The 15566-nt window shown below is 41.2% G+C and overlaps 1 pseudogene; it reads left to right on the top strand.

Moving 5' to 3' along the window:
- The first annotated feature begins 897 nt into the window (after positions 1 to 897).
- The window catches only part of LOC101589351, a 65422-nt pseudogene continuing 50753 nt past the window's right edge, over positions 898 to 15566 (top strand).

The following is a 15566-nucleotide window of genomic DNA, read 5'->3' as shown; positions in this document are numbered from 1 at the left end:
CTAAGCATTTAAATAAATGAAATAACTTTGGGAATAGAGTGCTTCTTAAATTACTATTTTAACATAAACATAATTTACAGCATGTTACATGTTAACTTTTTGAAAGGCCAAAACCAGCCTACCATTGAAATCCTCTTGAAAACAATGCTGCTTGCTCTGGATTGGTAACTTAAAGCTTCTGATACTTTTTCCTAATTTCAATAACCAGTGTACCTCTCAAAGATGTGATAACTGAAAACATAATAGTGCTAAAAAGCTAAAGAATATGGGCCAGCGATGTAGCTCAGCAGACCAAGCGCCTGCTTGCGCAAGCGCAGGCACCAGGCTTGGATCCCGGTGCTGCAAGCTGCACCGGCCTGGCCCTGAGCTGCGCCTGCAACCGTGTCCAGGTGTGGTGGCACACGCCTATAATCCCGGCGTTGTGGAGGCTGGGACAGGAGGATCACTACGAGACCCGGCTGCGTAATGAGACCCTGTACCAAATTAATTTTTAAAAAAGTTTAAAAAGCTAAAGAATATGTATGCTATAAGTCTAAGACACCCTTCAAAAATTAAGAGATGGGACATGCTAGAGAGTCATTAACATTAATTTAGCACAGTCAGCGTCCACGCTCGGGCCCTGAGGACGGCCAGGTGCGGATGCACTAGGACCAGCGCAAGCTGAAGCGCAGGTGCTGGTAGCTTGCCGCATAGTGCACCTGGAAACAAGAGGAACGCTGCGCTAGAGCAGCGCTGAACCAGGCAGCGGAGGCCACGAAGTGGCGAGAAGCAGAGCGAGAGATACAGCAGGACAGGTCTTGCCTTACTTCACCCGGTCTTTCGAGATAGCCATGTGTCTCTGCGTTTGACCTTGCCGCCTTCTGTCCGTAAGTGTATTCGCGTCTCGCAGAGCCCAGAATGGTGGGGAAGGGGCAGGCTTGGGACAACGGTGGCGACCCTCGGTCGGGAGCCTCCTGCCAACGCCCTGCCCTGCGTCCCACCGGTGGCCGGGCCCGGGACGCCTTTCCGTCCGGTTTGCTTTTGGGAGAGCCTCTGGGCTCCAGGAAGCCCCGCTCTGTTCACAGCGGTCCGAGTGTGCCAGAGGCTCACCCCAGCATGCTCTCAGTATATGCCTCAATGAGTGGGTGACAGGAGCCTGTGCACCCCTCGCCACGCCGTGGGGGCGCAAGTGGCTTTCCTGCGCTCTGCCCACACATCTCCCATAGATTTTGACAAATAGACTCTTACATGATCCAGTTTTTGTGTACCACCTCTGTCTGCTGAGAACTGAATGAAGAGCTGCGTCTTCCAGCAGCTAGGGCTGGATGGAAGAACAGAGGAATGAGGAGCGAAGGGAAAATAACAGTTCAGGTAACAGTTCAGGTAGGAAAAAAGCCTAATGTGCGAAGAAAAAGAGCATGAATTGAGGTAAAGACTAAAGACTAGGCTTCAGCATGTCAGTTTAAGGTGTAGGGGCTGCTCCCTTATAGCTGGTCCGCCACTGAAACCTATTTGTTGATCTGTGAGTCTGCACTAGTAAAAATGTCAAACTGGATCCTTTACTTTTACGGGCTATCACACCAAGCAATCTACAGAATGACCACCAGGTGGCGGACATGCAGCAACTTTGGGGGACCAACCAGCAGTGCACAGGAGAAAAGCTGAATTGGAAATATTCCTGTCAAACAGATGTTCTTGTCTTTGATGCCGTATCTAAGTTAAGGTAGGAATGATGAGGTTGGAAAGGCTAATAAATTTATTATGTGGTGGAAAAGTTATTTCTCCTTGCCCATGAGACAGAAAAGCCATTATTTCTAAAGTATAATGCTAGCTGTACTTTGTTCATTGTGACACAAAATTCCCCTAATTCTGCTCAGACTTTTGCTATTCTTTCTGTGATGTATGTCTTTGGTTTGAGCAAGGAAAAGGAGATGATAGTGGTTTCTGTACACTGACTGCTTAAAATTTCGTACATTTAAATAGATTTAAATAAATCTATTTCAGAAAATTGCCTCGGACACTGATCATTCAACAGTGGATAAAAGGTATAGACAGAACATTAATGCAAAGAGGCCAATGGCGTGCAAGGATAGCAGTGCCCCTAAACAAAGCAGACAGTTTGACAAATGTGTTTCCCCCCCCCATTTGGATCAAATACACTAGCACATCTTTGCATCTGGCTTGTCAAAGTGCCGAAGCTGTTTTCCATCTCTCTTTATCCCTGCTCTCACCCCTCTCTGGCAGCCTTTCATCCCGGCCTCCTCTCTGGGATGAAATGGGTTGTTAGTAGCCGGAAGTTGATAGTACAGTATTCGTTCTGCAGATAATGAGAAACGACACAGAAACGTCTCAGGCTCTTGTTCTCTTCTCCTCTCTTCTTCTTTCCCAGCTCTGTGCTCCACAGATATCCCTGGATAGGTTACAAGGCATGGAAGGGCTGTCATCAGGAGAAAGGAGGCCAGGAGGCTGCATGGGATGTTCCTGCATGGGTGCAGGCACGGGCTCCTGGCCTGGCATGAAGACCTGGTTACTAATCCCCATTGGTTAACAGATTCATGAACAGTGCATGGATCTGAGCACAGAATGTTGTAAGGAAGAGGGAATATACGGAAAAAGGAAGTGAAGTGACTAGAACATGCCAGAAAACTCACATACATCACTTCAGTAAATACCAGTTACACTCAGGCAATCCCATTTCACAGATCACAAAAATGAATGGACAAAGAGTTCAAGTGATTTACACAAAAGGCAAAATCTGTATGTCAATTAAAATTTCAGGTGGCTGATACAACAACTGAAATAGGCACAAACTGAATAAAAAGTGGTCTTCCTTCCTGAAGAGCCATGTTTCTGGTACAACTGCATTTAAGTAACTGGGGTTGTAATCAAAACATATGCTACTTAAGCAAAGATTTATTGTGGAGAGAGATATATTGTCTAAATTTTTTTTTTTTTTTTTTTTTTTTTGGTTGAACCAGGGATAGAACTCAGGCCCTTGCTCTTGCCAGGCAAGCATTTATTCCACTGAGCTATCTCCCTGGCCCCTAGATTTTGGATTAAACTAATAACCTCTCTGACAAAAAGTGGTCATACTAATCATGTCTGCCTGTCAGCATCACCCACATGTGAGAAACCAGGGTGATCACACCGGGGTCTATGCTTATACTTGTGCTTCAGTGACTGATCTGCTCTGACTACTAATACTTTACAATTTTCCAACTCGGGACCCTATGTTTTGTATGAACTGTATCCTGTAAATTTCCTATCCAGTCATGTTAATGGTAGTTTTCTTTTCTAATCACTACCATATAGGTCCAGGTGCTTCTTTTCTCCCTCAGTTTCTTTTATCAGTATATGTTTGCAGCACATAACAATTACCCTCGCCAGGGGAGTGGGTATAGGTACCTAACACATCCTCATTTTTTCTTCATTCCCTTCTCCCCTCCCGTTCCTTTCCCTTTCTGCATCCCTCCCATTTGCAAAACTCTATTTTCCTATTTCCTACTCTATATTATTTTGTTGCTTATATATTGTATTGTATTTTCTTACAAGAGAAACCAAGCAACATTTAAGCTTGTGCATCTGATTTATTCTGCTTAACATTATGCTCAATGTACATCCATTTTCCTACAAATGAGTCAAGTTTATCCTCCTTTATGGCAGGTTAGCAGATGCTTCTTTTTCCTTGTTAGACTGTAACATTTCAAATTTCCCTAGAAGATCCTGTTAGTAAGGCTGGGAGGCGACTATTATGTTGCAGCTTACATTACTATTCTTTAATTAGATGCTTCCTTCCTTCATTCAGCAAATCCACATAAAGTACCCACCCTACGTAAGGGATTTGCCAAGCTTAAGGTAATTTTCTGGTTCTTTTGGGCATCAATTGCTTTAGTCTTCCAAAAAATATGGAAACCTTGCTACTCCAAGTCTTTCAATATCTTACTCAAGCTTCCTTCCAAAGAGTTACACGTCATGAACCTTGTCCTCGAGTACAAAAGCTGCTTCAGTGCTTCCTCTTCTTTTTGGCTCCCATAATAACCAAGGGCAGCTACCCACAATCCCCCTGAGATACAAGCCCCCATAGAAATAGTCATCCTTGCCCAAGGCTAACAGAGTTCTCTGGCAAGTGCTGGTGGATTTGTAAAATGTTAAATATGTTCCCTGTTCTTTGTATATTACAAAATCAAATCTGAGAAATCTCCTTTTGTATTAAACATCTCTTTCTGCATAATATTGCACTCCACACTGTATGAGGACTTTCTTTAGGTGCAGTCTGATTTCTGAAGAATCTGTAGAAAGGTGATTGTAAGATTAGAAATATCTGGGTGTAAAGACAATGTGTACAAAGTACCAAAAAGAAAGACTATTGAACAATGTGAAACAAGGCGTGTGCTCGGTGTCCACTTCAAGGATAACTATCCAAGCAGAAAGTGAGGAGCCAGTGAGCCTTAAGTGGCTAATGCTCACACTGGATGGTGCAGAGAAAGCTATTAGACCTTTTCCAAATAATTCTGGAAGATTGTGCAGAAGAGGTGGGATTGCATGAGCTATTTGGATGATGAAAGAGAGATAACTTGGCAGATGGAAAGAAAGAGCATTCCAAGAATATGGCACAGTTTGGAAAAGGCTTGCATGGAATGACTGGGTGATGGTGATATTCAGCCAATTGGCTTCAGTGGACTAGGGGCCCATTCCAAGAAGGATTTTAAATTTGATTCAAAACAAAATAATGACTTTCTACAGAATTATTATGGTAACTAACAATAAATTCCTGAATCCAATATATGATAAGCACATCAAGATTTAGTTCGTGGAATTCCTAGCAAAGAATGTCTCCTGGGTAAAACTTCCTGGATGATGAGCGAATTGGGTTGTGAATAACCTCATTCTCTCAGGAAAATCACAGCTCACCCTATGTCCCTACACTGTAGAAGAAAAAGAAGCAAATAGCTAGAATTGCTACAATAGAAGGGAGAAAGGGTTTTCTCTTTTAAGAGAACATAACCACTTGTGTTGGACATTTTTGCTGTTGCATTCATGAGGGCTTACGTTTTGAGTAGAGTTCAGTGACCTGACTTCTGGGAAGAGGCCCCAGTCTGTACTTGACACATGGTCAGTTTCAAAACCTGAGTAAGACTGTGTCTTCCTACTGTCAGAGATTTAAAAAGCCTAGGAACATTTACAGCTGTTGAGAAGCTTTTCATTAAAGAAGTGGGAATCATGACTATTAGAGGAATTAAATAAGGAAAAGCAAGTAACTGTCACGAAGAGACCCTCAACTGCCAAGTGAGAAAATGTGACAAGAAATGTGGAGGAAGCAGTATTACTTTGGCTTGAAAAGATGAAGGAAAAATGTGTGAGAGGTTAGTATATGAGATGTTTCTTAAGGAAGGAGTAGAATTTAAGTAATTCAGCAGGAAGGACAGAGAGTTACAGGAAAGCACCAAACCCCACAGCAGAAAGATGGTGGTGAGGAAAGGTCAGTCCTGAGAGAAGAGCACCCTTTAGGGTCTGGGACAGAGGCTCTTAGAACACAGGAGAGCAAGTCAGGTGGGAGAGGTGGAGGAGGCCTTGTCAACAATGGGAAAGCAAGCTGCATTCCCCTGTTGTTGTGAGTAATGGAATAACCAGAGTGCGGAGCTCTCTGCCCAAGCTCAGGGAAAACAGTTCATATTTTGAAAGCTTCCAATCAGTTTATTTTTTTTTCTTCCCTTTCCCTAATATAGTGTTACATTGCATAGAAGAGGTAAATCATTCACCCTGGTGATGGCTCTTTGAGCACCATCTGAAGAGCTACCGGATAATTTGTCTTTGTGAAGGGACATAAGCATATTCTTGAGCTCTGCTGCTGCTACCAGAGCAGGCACCTCGTGGAAGGGCCCTGGAGTGCATCATTTGGCACGTCCTGCTGCTCTGCCCATCTGCTGCACCTTACAGCATGGTCTGGCAATTCGAGAGATGGCACCGGCAGCCCGACTGTATATCCATATGTTATTCTCCTCCTCCTTGCTGGAGAAATAGAACAGCTACCTTCAAGACACCACTCGGAATCTCGAGTCACATGACTTCCTTTGTCTCCTCAAGGCCTGTAGGATTGCCGAAAGTATTTAAAGTGTGGAAACAAACAGCCACTTGATCTGATGGAAACTTGTTCTGGTGTAATTCCTGAAGAGTTAGCCTGAAAATATAGGAGAAAGGGCTCGGACCCTAAGGCGAGACAGAGAGAGAGCTAAGGAGACAGGCCTAACTTGGGACCTGGTTTGGGAGAAGTGACACCCTGCTGTAATAAGGATGAAATTATATCAACATCACCAATTTTTGCACTCGTGCATAAGATCTTGCAGTCCAAAGCCTTTTCCCCAAGGCCTCCCCAGTGCCCTTGTGTGACATCTCCTTAAAAATGCAAACTCTAAGGCCACACCTACTTGCTGAATCAGAAACTTTATTTCCATAGAAGCTATAAGTGATTCATAAACATTTTGAAGCTTAAAACGCACCCATATAAAAGAGTGCACATGAAAAAGCTTCTGACTATTTGCTTTTGACCTTTCTGGCTAAATACTCTAGATATAACAGATGAAGTAGTGCTCCTTCTAGAGCATTCAAGAATTTATCTACAATGCTGACACAGAATTTTTTTTTTTAAATCGCAAACCTCCTACCTTGAATATTTTTCTAAATAATAACCGAGTTTACAGCATTTGTCAAAGGGATCAGAACACACAGTACTAAAGGACTGCCTCCTGGCTTATATTATCAGCTCTCAGAAAGAAAGCTTTGAAAAGTTTCTTTCCTGGCTCCCTGCTCTGATGTAAGATTTGCATTGAGTTGATCACTTTTTAATTCAGGAGACTTAAATCTCTGGTTAGGGGTTTACACATGGAGGGCTGTGAGTGCTTGTGGCTTACTTGTTAACCTTGCTCACAACTGCTGTGCACTGTGTCCGGGTCTCCTGAGCTCAGTGTCAGATGTGGGCTCAGTGGCTTCCACGCTGGTGGCTGCCATTTGCCTCTAGGGGCTTAGTTGTCTCACACACCCTATTGATGAGGGGCACTAAATCTCCTTTACAGAGAAGAGTCTTTCCCTGCTTAGGGTTTGAATTGGAAATGAATTTCCTCTTTTCACAGTACCATGACACGTCACATAGTATCACTTTCTGTCCCCTGGGCAGTAGTAGTTCTGGACGCTACTTCTTAAACACTTTCTGCCCAATATTATGTGGGTTGCAGTTGCTCATATGGAAAGAATAGGCAGTTTAAAACTTGAACAAGAAGAACAAAAATGCCTGCTAGGCTTCTAAAATGTCCATCTAAGATTCAGCTCTTAAGATAGAAAAGAATGACTAACAGGGACCATATTTTTACATCGTTAAAAATGTATGTATTTAGCCAAGAAAATGAAAGACGACTTAGGAAAAATTAACTCAATCTCTCATGAAGTGATTAAAAATAGCATACCAAATTGTCAATTAATGAAGCTCACAAAAGGAGAGGTGATATGGATAATAATAGGAGGATGATTCAGAGTACTATTTTTAATTGAAATATGTAGAATGATTTTTAGTGTTAGTCCTTCTGTACTAATACAGTTATTAAAAAAAAAAAAAAAACAATCTGCTTTGTGAGAACACATATTGGACCTATGAGTACCCAAGAAATAGCAACCATGTGGTAGTCATTCTCTGATCTAATCTTTTAATTCTATGACCAGAGGTAGAAACATAATAAGTTGCTTTTCTTGGTCTCATCGTTCAAAATGTTTGTAATCATTCTTTTTTGAAAGTTTCCTTATAGCAGAAAAAATATAGATGTAATTTTTTTACTTATTTATTCCCCAAATATGTGTTTATTAGGCACATATTTTGGCTAGCACTATTTCATGGCTACGAAGATATAATTTTCAGAAGCTAAAGAAAAATAATACTACCCTTATGGGGCCTACATTTTAGTGAAATACATAACCCAAAAAATAATCGCCTTACAATACTGACAGAGATAATTGGTAAAAGAAAAATTAGCATCCCAGTAAAATATGTTAACATCTGGAGAGTAATGAAATTATGAGCAACAAGCAGCAGTGAAATCACGCCAAATTCAAATGATAGCTGCTCTTGGTAGGCTTCCAGAAGTCACGATTAAAGGAGGATATTAGCCTTAAACCCAGTATGTTTTCCTTGATGGCCACGGAAGGAGTTATATCAGGCTCCATTCATGGGGATGGACAGATGCCAGGGTATTTCACGGGAATCTAATTGTTCTTCCCTGCCAGGAAATCACTGTAGCATGACAAAATCCCGAGGATCAAAGTGCCTAAAGACACAGATTCCTGTAGCAGAGTTGTCGCGCCTTCAGGTTACTTCGTAGATCACCCACGCTACCCTAGAGGGGCAGCGCCTCTGACAGATTGCTTGACTCACATTGTCTTCCCACTAGCTCTGTGACCCTGGGCAAGGGCCTCATGATTTTGAACCTCAGTTTTATTATTTGAAAATTGTACGGTATGATGCATCAACACAAGTTTATTTTTTTTTAATTTATTTATTTGTGTGTGTGGGGCCAGTTCAGCCCACCAGGGGGCGGCGCTGGCTGGCATGTGGTGCAGGGGGATTGAACCGCAGTCCCTGTGCTTTTAGTTTGTTCTAAGTAGGTGCTTTAGACCACTGAGCCATCTCACCAGCCCCTCAACACAAGTTTAGTGTGCATATATATGCGCAGTTATGTGGGCACCAGGTGAGTATTGCATCCATCCCACTGCTCCCCAGAAGGATTTGTAAAGATTTATTTCACAAGTGCATCCAAATTTTATACTTTGCCTGTATAGCACGTGTGCTCAGTAGACTTCGTCTCTTGTTAAGATGCATTTCTTGTGCATGTTAGGAATTTTATTCACAAGCTGCTCAGAGAGTTATTTCCAATATCATTAGTTGTCTTCTTACAGCCACCAGTTCCTCCTCACCAGCGCACCCATTCCTATATGCAAAAACAATCCCGGTTTGCAAACTCATGTGTAAGTAGTTCATCACAATTTATCCTTATTTGGGCCTGCCAAATAGCTCAGTGGATTAAAGCACCTGTAAGCAGATATAGGGGCTGCGAGACTGAGCATGGTGGTGCGTGCCTGTAATCCCAGCACTTGGGAGGATGTAAACAGAAGAATCACTATGAGTCTGATCTAGTACTGAAGCCCTGAACACCCTGTAGACCCTTCCCTAACAACAACAACAACAACAACAAATCCTTATTTAAAACTAGATATGAAAAGTTGAACCAAGAAGGGTGCAGCCCAGCAAGAGCACTATTCCTGTTCATAAAAGTAGTGTAAGATAAGCCAGGAAATATTGAGATGTGCTGAAAGGAACTAATTCTTACTCTCCCTGGTTGTGTCTAATGAGGGCAAGAGTGTGAATCAAAGATCTGGCACAGCCTTAGGAGAGATACGCAAGACACTATACCAATTTTGAAAGTATATCAAAAAGTGAGGCCAGGTTAGGAAATACACACTTGCTTACATGTGTGCTTGTGTATAGGTGTTTGTGAATGTTTACTGAAAAAGGATTTTACCTCTTGTCTGAAAACCAATTAATCTATTGTTCATTTCCTACTTATATTTTCTAGAAAACACTGTATATATAATTATATATGCCTCCTTGCTTTTAACTTTTTGCTCATTTCTCTCTAATCTTACATAAAATGTATATGAGAAGTAGCAAATTATTCTGCTCTCAGTTTCAAACCCCTCTGAATAAGCTTCCCAGGAGGCTACAAATATTTATTGGAAACATATTATGTTCTGGTGTGGTACCCTCAAGGACATAGTCCACATTGCAATTAGCAGAGAGATACAGGGTGGAAGTCGACATAATGAGTACATAGGAGACCATGGGAGCTTCCAATCTCTAGCCTTTTTCTAAGCACTTCCACCTAATTCTCTTTCTAGCATGGACCTGCTCAAGGCTTGCATGGCTTTGCATGCAAAGGAACTGGGCATTGCTTCTCGAGGTGGAGCCATGTGCCTCTCTGTGTACACTGGCACATGGCAGACTTTGGAAGGCAAAGGTGGCCAAATGCCACTGGTGGCTCTCAGGAGGTTCCTAGATGCCAGGTGGCAACCCTTCTCCAGCTCTGCAAAGCCCACACTGTAATAAGCTTCTCCTTCAGAGCCAGGAGGTAAATTAGACTCCCCTGGGAAGGTGCCAAGCCAAGCTGCACAGTAACTTTTGACCATTCTCAGTTCTGTCACATGCTTTTCTATGTGCCTTTTCAACACTTGCCTGCAGATTTTGTGGTGACACCTCAAATTCAGTGGCTAACCCTGGAATCTTCTCCGCTACAGCCAAAGTCATGAATGACTGCAATTCAGTGGATCTCAGACACAAATGCCTCATTTTTCTATAGGATGAAGCTTATGGTGAGAACATGAGCAAAAGAGGAGAGACAATGAATGACAGAAGTCTTTTCAGAAGCACAGGCCTCATTCTCCCTCTAGCATGGGAGGATTTCTCGCTATGTAGAAATACATGTAAGGGAACCAGGATCTGCTTCTCTGCATCGAGTGCTGTCATCTCTTTGCAACCCAGATTCATTGTTCACAAGTTCCATTCGCTCCATCAGAGTGTGGCATGGCTAAAACTCTACACACGGAGGATGAAAACATCATCTTCATCCTGCACTGTGTATCACAGAGTTTAACAGATCCAATCACACCCCCAAAATATTTTGTTCAATATTTGCTTCCTATTTACTTCAACTCACCCTGCCTTAATACTCAGTTCCTTTTTCTTAACTCAGATGGCTTCTTACCCCCTATCCTTTTGTTATTAAACTCTTTCCCACAGCCAGGGACTAGAGATGGATTCCGGGCAGTAGTTGTATCACTACCCTGCTTGTAAGTAGCCAAGGCTGGACCTCCCCATGGAGGACACACACCAGGGCTCTATAGCTTGGCCTTCTCTCTTGCTTTATTGCTTCTTTCACCTCTCAGCTATGGCTCCTCCATGGCATCTAATTTACACTGGTGCCATCACTCAAGAGTCTCTTGTGCTTCCTGCCAGTAATTTTTTCCACTAGCAGCTCAATTGTCCTCAGCACTACTTTTCCTGGAATATATATCTGTCAAAGTTGTGCTCAAAATTTAAAACCTATTTTAGTCTCAGCTCCTCTAGGAATCCTGACACAACCATGGCATTAAGAGGTACTACAAGTAATTAGTCAAGCCCTGCCCCTAATGCCCACATTTTTAATTTTGCTGAACACAAAACCATCAGAATTGTTCCTGCCCCTTCATCAGACCCTTCTGGTCCATCTGAACATATGTGCCACCTAGACTTTTTGCCTACACTGTGAGCAAAATTTGCTACAAGTGGTCAATTTCTCCTCTTTCTCTTTCTTTCAGTATCTGTTTTACTTGCTCCTCTGGCCACTTTACATTCATGCTTTTCCTCTTACTTTTTAGCTCTTCTGTCTCCATTTACTTTGTTTCTTCCTCTTGCTTCTGAACATTCTACCATCAAATTGTTACAACCTGGTCAATTCTCCAATTCCTTCTGTACGCTCGATCACTTTGGTGAGTATCCAGTCTCAGAACACCATATCCCATTGAAGCCCACAGCTCCTACTTTCCCATTTTTTCCCCAAACTCTCTCCTCAACTCCAGATTCATACATTTCAGTCACCTACTGGACATCTCCACAGAGAAGGCCAATAAGGATCCCTGACTCGTCCAGCTCACAACCCAAATCCCTGCTCCCTATAGATGCTATTTCAAAATGGATCCAGCCTCTTAACCCTCATAAACATTTCTATTTCCACCACCAAGCTACCATTAAGTTTTGCTTGGATTTCAATCACCTTTAATTTGATATTTTCTTATCTCTAAAATATTTACCATCACTGTCATTCTTAGAACATGTTAAGCCCATCAACATACTAGGATTCAAGAATTTTGTTGCTTATTGCCTATAACTTCCTGCCATGAGGTCATTAGACATCTCATATACTTTTAACACTCATTTTCTCAATACCTTCATTCAGGCCTTGTCTAATCACCCATATATGATGGCAATCCCACTTCCAATGCTCTCTGCTCAAATCCCTGATTTTATTTTGCTCCAAAGAGTTATATATTGCCAGCACTAGATATTTCTTCTTTCTATTTATAGTATCCATCATCTTTCATTTATATCTGTCTGTCTGTCTGTCTGTCTGTCTGTCTGTCTGTATCTATCAACCAATCACCTATCTATCCTATCCGAGTATCTTGCATATTGTCTGTCTTCTGAGAGATGATGTGATCCACAGAGGCAATATTTTTGCCCTTTGGTCAATATTTAAAACTGTGTCTGGAACATATTAGGTATTCAATGAATACTGAATAAATGGTGAGACAAATAACAGAAATCACAATCTGTTTATCAGCTTTGCTATAGACACCATGATGGGACCAAGTTCAAACTGACATGGTGTGGGTGAGGGTTCAACTGCAGAGAGTAGAAGACAAAGGGACCTTTGAGGAAATTCCTGAATTTTTAACAAGACAGAGTGTAAATTGAAGTGTTTCTTGTAGAAATAAACCTGTGAGAAATTAAAGGCCTTGTTTGGTGTGATATAAACGAAAAAAAATGTTCCAGAAGACAGAAGATATATACGTGGATTCTGAATTTCATCACCTGTGGAATCCTGAGCAAGCTGTTAATCCTATTGGACTTCCATTTCCCATCTGCTCAATAAAGTGTGAGGGATAAGCTTATCTCTGAGATCATGCCTCACCTCAGAGTTTTGTTCAATTCTACAAGTGTCTATGAAAAGAAGAATAAAAGAGGGAGAGAGACAGAAAAAGTGAGAGGAAAGAGGTAGAGAGACAGTCTTCGGAGTACTTATGTTCATTCCAAGAGACAAAAAGAATTAGATATGTTGGAGTGCAAAGAAAATTGCACAGAAGAGATGATTTTGATATGATTGCATTACCTAAAAGATCTTGCTGCTATAATTAGGTCTCTAAGCATTCTAGAAAAACTACTTGATTTATACTGAGTTCCACATTCTTTGGTATCTTGTTTCCTAATAACTATACCCTCTCTGAGGCTGGAAGTTTTGTATTCTAAACATCACATTTGGAATATTGGGCCTTTGTCCTGTCAAACGTAGTTATTCCTCTGTAAATAATGACTAAACTATAAGCTGCTCAAATTTTTTAGAATGCTTTAATATGCATCTTCCCTAAACATGTAGGTGTTTTATTCAAATAATGCCTACTTATTTTGTGTCACTACATAAAGGGGTTAGAATTTAGTAATTCTTTCACAAAATTATTTTAAGATACATATTCATGATGTGGGTCATTTTCAATGTTCTAACACATTTCCATACAAAATAGATAGCAAGTCTGTCTTTCTGATTATAAGCCTTCAAATTTTGGTATAATTTTACGTGAATGTGATTTTCCACAGCGAGCATGTGTGTGATGTTTTATTTTATTTGAGCTTATTTCTTATGAACAGGTGTACACTTTCATGTCTGACAATTTCATAACCATATTTTGTTCACCATTATGTGCAAAGGATTGACTTAGAGGGTTTCTCCACAGGTCTGAGTATAGCAGAACATGAATTCCTAACTGTACCTCACAAACTGTAACACTGTGTTTCTTAAAAGCACAACCACCCATGGTGTCAAGTTAGCAGCTCAAAACTATGGGCCAATTAGCTGAGGACATAGCTGAGGGGGTCAAAGATCCCATAAAAACTAGCAAAGACACTGGTGCCAGACAATCAAAAGAATGTGGAGGAATGATCTGGGGTCATAATGATTACCTCCAGAGCCGAAGGGGGCACCGGGGGAGAGAATAGAGAAGCCAAAGTTCAAATTGTCATTTATAAAGCTTCTCACCATCTAGTTACATAGCAGAATTCAGGCCTCTGTAAAATTTTCCACATTTTATCCTTCATCTCTAGCGATTTTTTTCTTGTCGGAAGCCAGGTACACTTGACTTGCAGAAGGAATGCTTTTGCTGATTATTTTTTCAAATTGGAAAACAGGGATCAGAGTTGAAAAAAGGTTACCTTAAAGTGAACTTGTGCGTGCAAGTGAGCCATTGTATCTAAATGAAAGCTAGAGCATTTGACACCGCAGAGTAAAGGTAAAATACAAAGTACACTCAGCAAAAAGGATGTGGATTGAACACGAGACCTGGAGCTGAAGCTACTATTAATATCTGGAGGTTTCAAATCGCTGAATGGGGAAGATTCATTCTCATGGTTCACTAAGGGACAGCGACCCGCATTTGAACTGAGCCTCACTACTCTTGACCTAAAAATGTCACGATAATAAACGACTTGCCGGAAAGTGGTAAATCATAGTCATTAAAGAAACAAATCATTTTACACTGTCAGTTTTTACTTTGGAGGACTTAAGTCATCCTCACTATTATAGAGACAAAAAATTCCTTTTGACACAGAAAATCTGAGCGGGTTTCACAAGTCCCCTCTTTCCCCAAACTACCCATGCCTACTAAGTTTTACTTTTTCCACTTGTTTTTATAGTTCAGTTTTTTTTTTTTTTTTGAGTCTGTCTGCTTAGCTTAACACCATTAGTGATTATGCTTTAAAAAAAAAAAAAAAAAAAAACCACGATGTCATGTTCTTTTTAGGCAACTAGGAATTTATATTCTGCTTAACAATACCTCCAAAGCCCGTTGAGCACATTCTCTGTACAGAATAGCAGCTAAGCATAGGAAAGAAATTGGCAAGTCATAAACAAAAGAATAAAATATACTTGCCATGAAAAATTACATCTTCACATTAAGCTTGTAAAGCATATGGGAAAGGACAATTCAGTTGTTCTACGACCTCTTTGCTAGATTATAATCAGTTTGAAAACACACAAAGTCACCATCACGGGCCCTCCTTCCACATGCATAAGTCTTGTGTCGCCACCGGTTTTCCCAGGGGTAATATCATGTGCAAACCCTCTGCTTAGGTTTGTTTCTTTATTTCTTTTCCATGTGACCCATGGCAAGATTTGCGCTGCCCTCACTATGGAAAGTGAAGATCCCCTACTGCTTATGATTCTTGAGGTTCTTTGAGGCAGGGCGTACAATCTCAGATAAACTCTGCCCCTCACTTACAAGGGCTAGTGGAATGTGATCCTTGCCTTGCAAGCACCTTATTTTCCAATATGCAGTGTCTACATTCAATTATCAGGCATTATTGGAAACACAAAGGTCACTACTTACAGCTTGAAAGCACTTAAAGCAAACATGCTATTGTCTCGTGTAGACTTTGGGCTTTGAAACCTTAGAATACACTTCAGGAGTCTCTCACCATCATCACGTTGTATTACTTCATCTTAGCACAGTGGAAAATGTCCTGGTCCAAAACGGAATAAGCCAGCAAAGTAAGTCAAAAGGAAAAATGGCAAGTTTTAAAGACTGCAGCACAAAATGATGGGTTCTGTTCTCTATCTTTCCCATCTTTACCCCTCGCTCCAATGTCAAATAGTAGGGCATCTCTTTGCTGGCATAAAAATTGGAACTACAAATGAGAATCCAGTTATTATTTTATCATTTAATATTAATTATAATAGTATTAGCTA

Source organism: Octodon degus, unplaced genomic scaffold (assembly GCF_000260255.1).
Source record: "Octodon degus isolate 3935 unplaced genomic scaffold, OctDeg1.0 scaffold00157, whole genome shotgun sequence".
Classification (NCBI taxonomy): Eukaryota; Metazoa; Chordata; class Mammalia; order Rodentia; family Octodontidae; genus Octodon; species Octodon degus.
The sequence above is the reverse complement of the archived record's forward strand: the minus strand, read 5'-3'. Positions and strand labels throughout refer to the sequence as shown.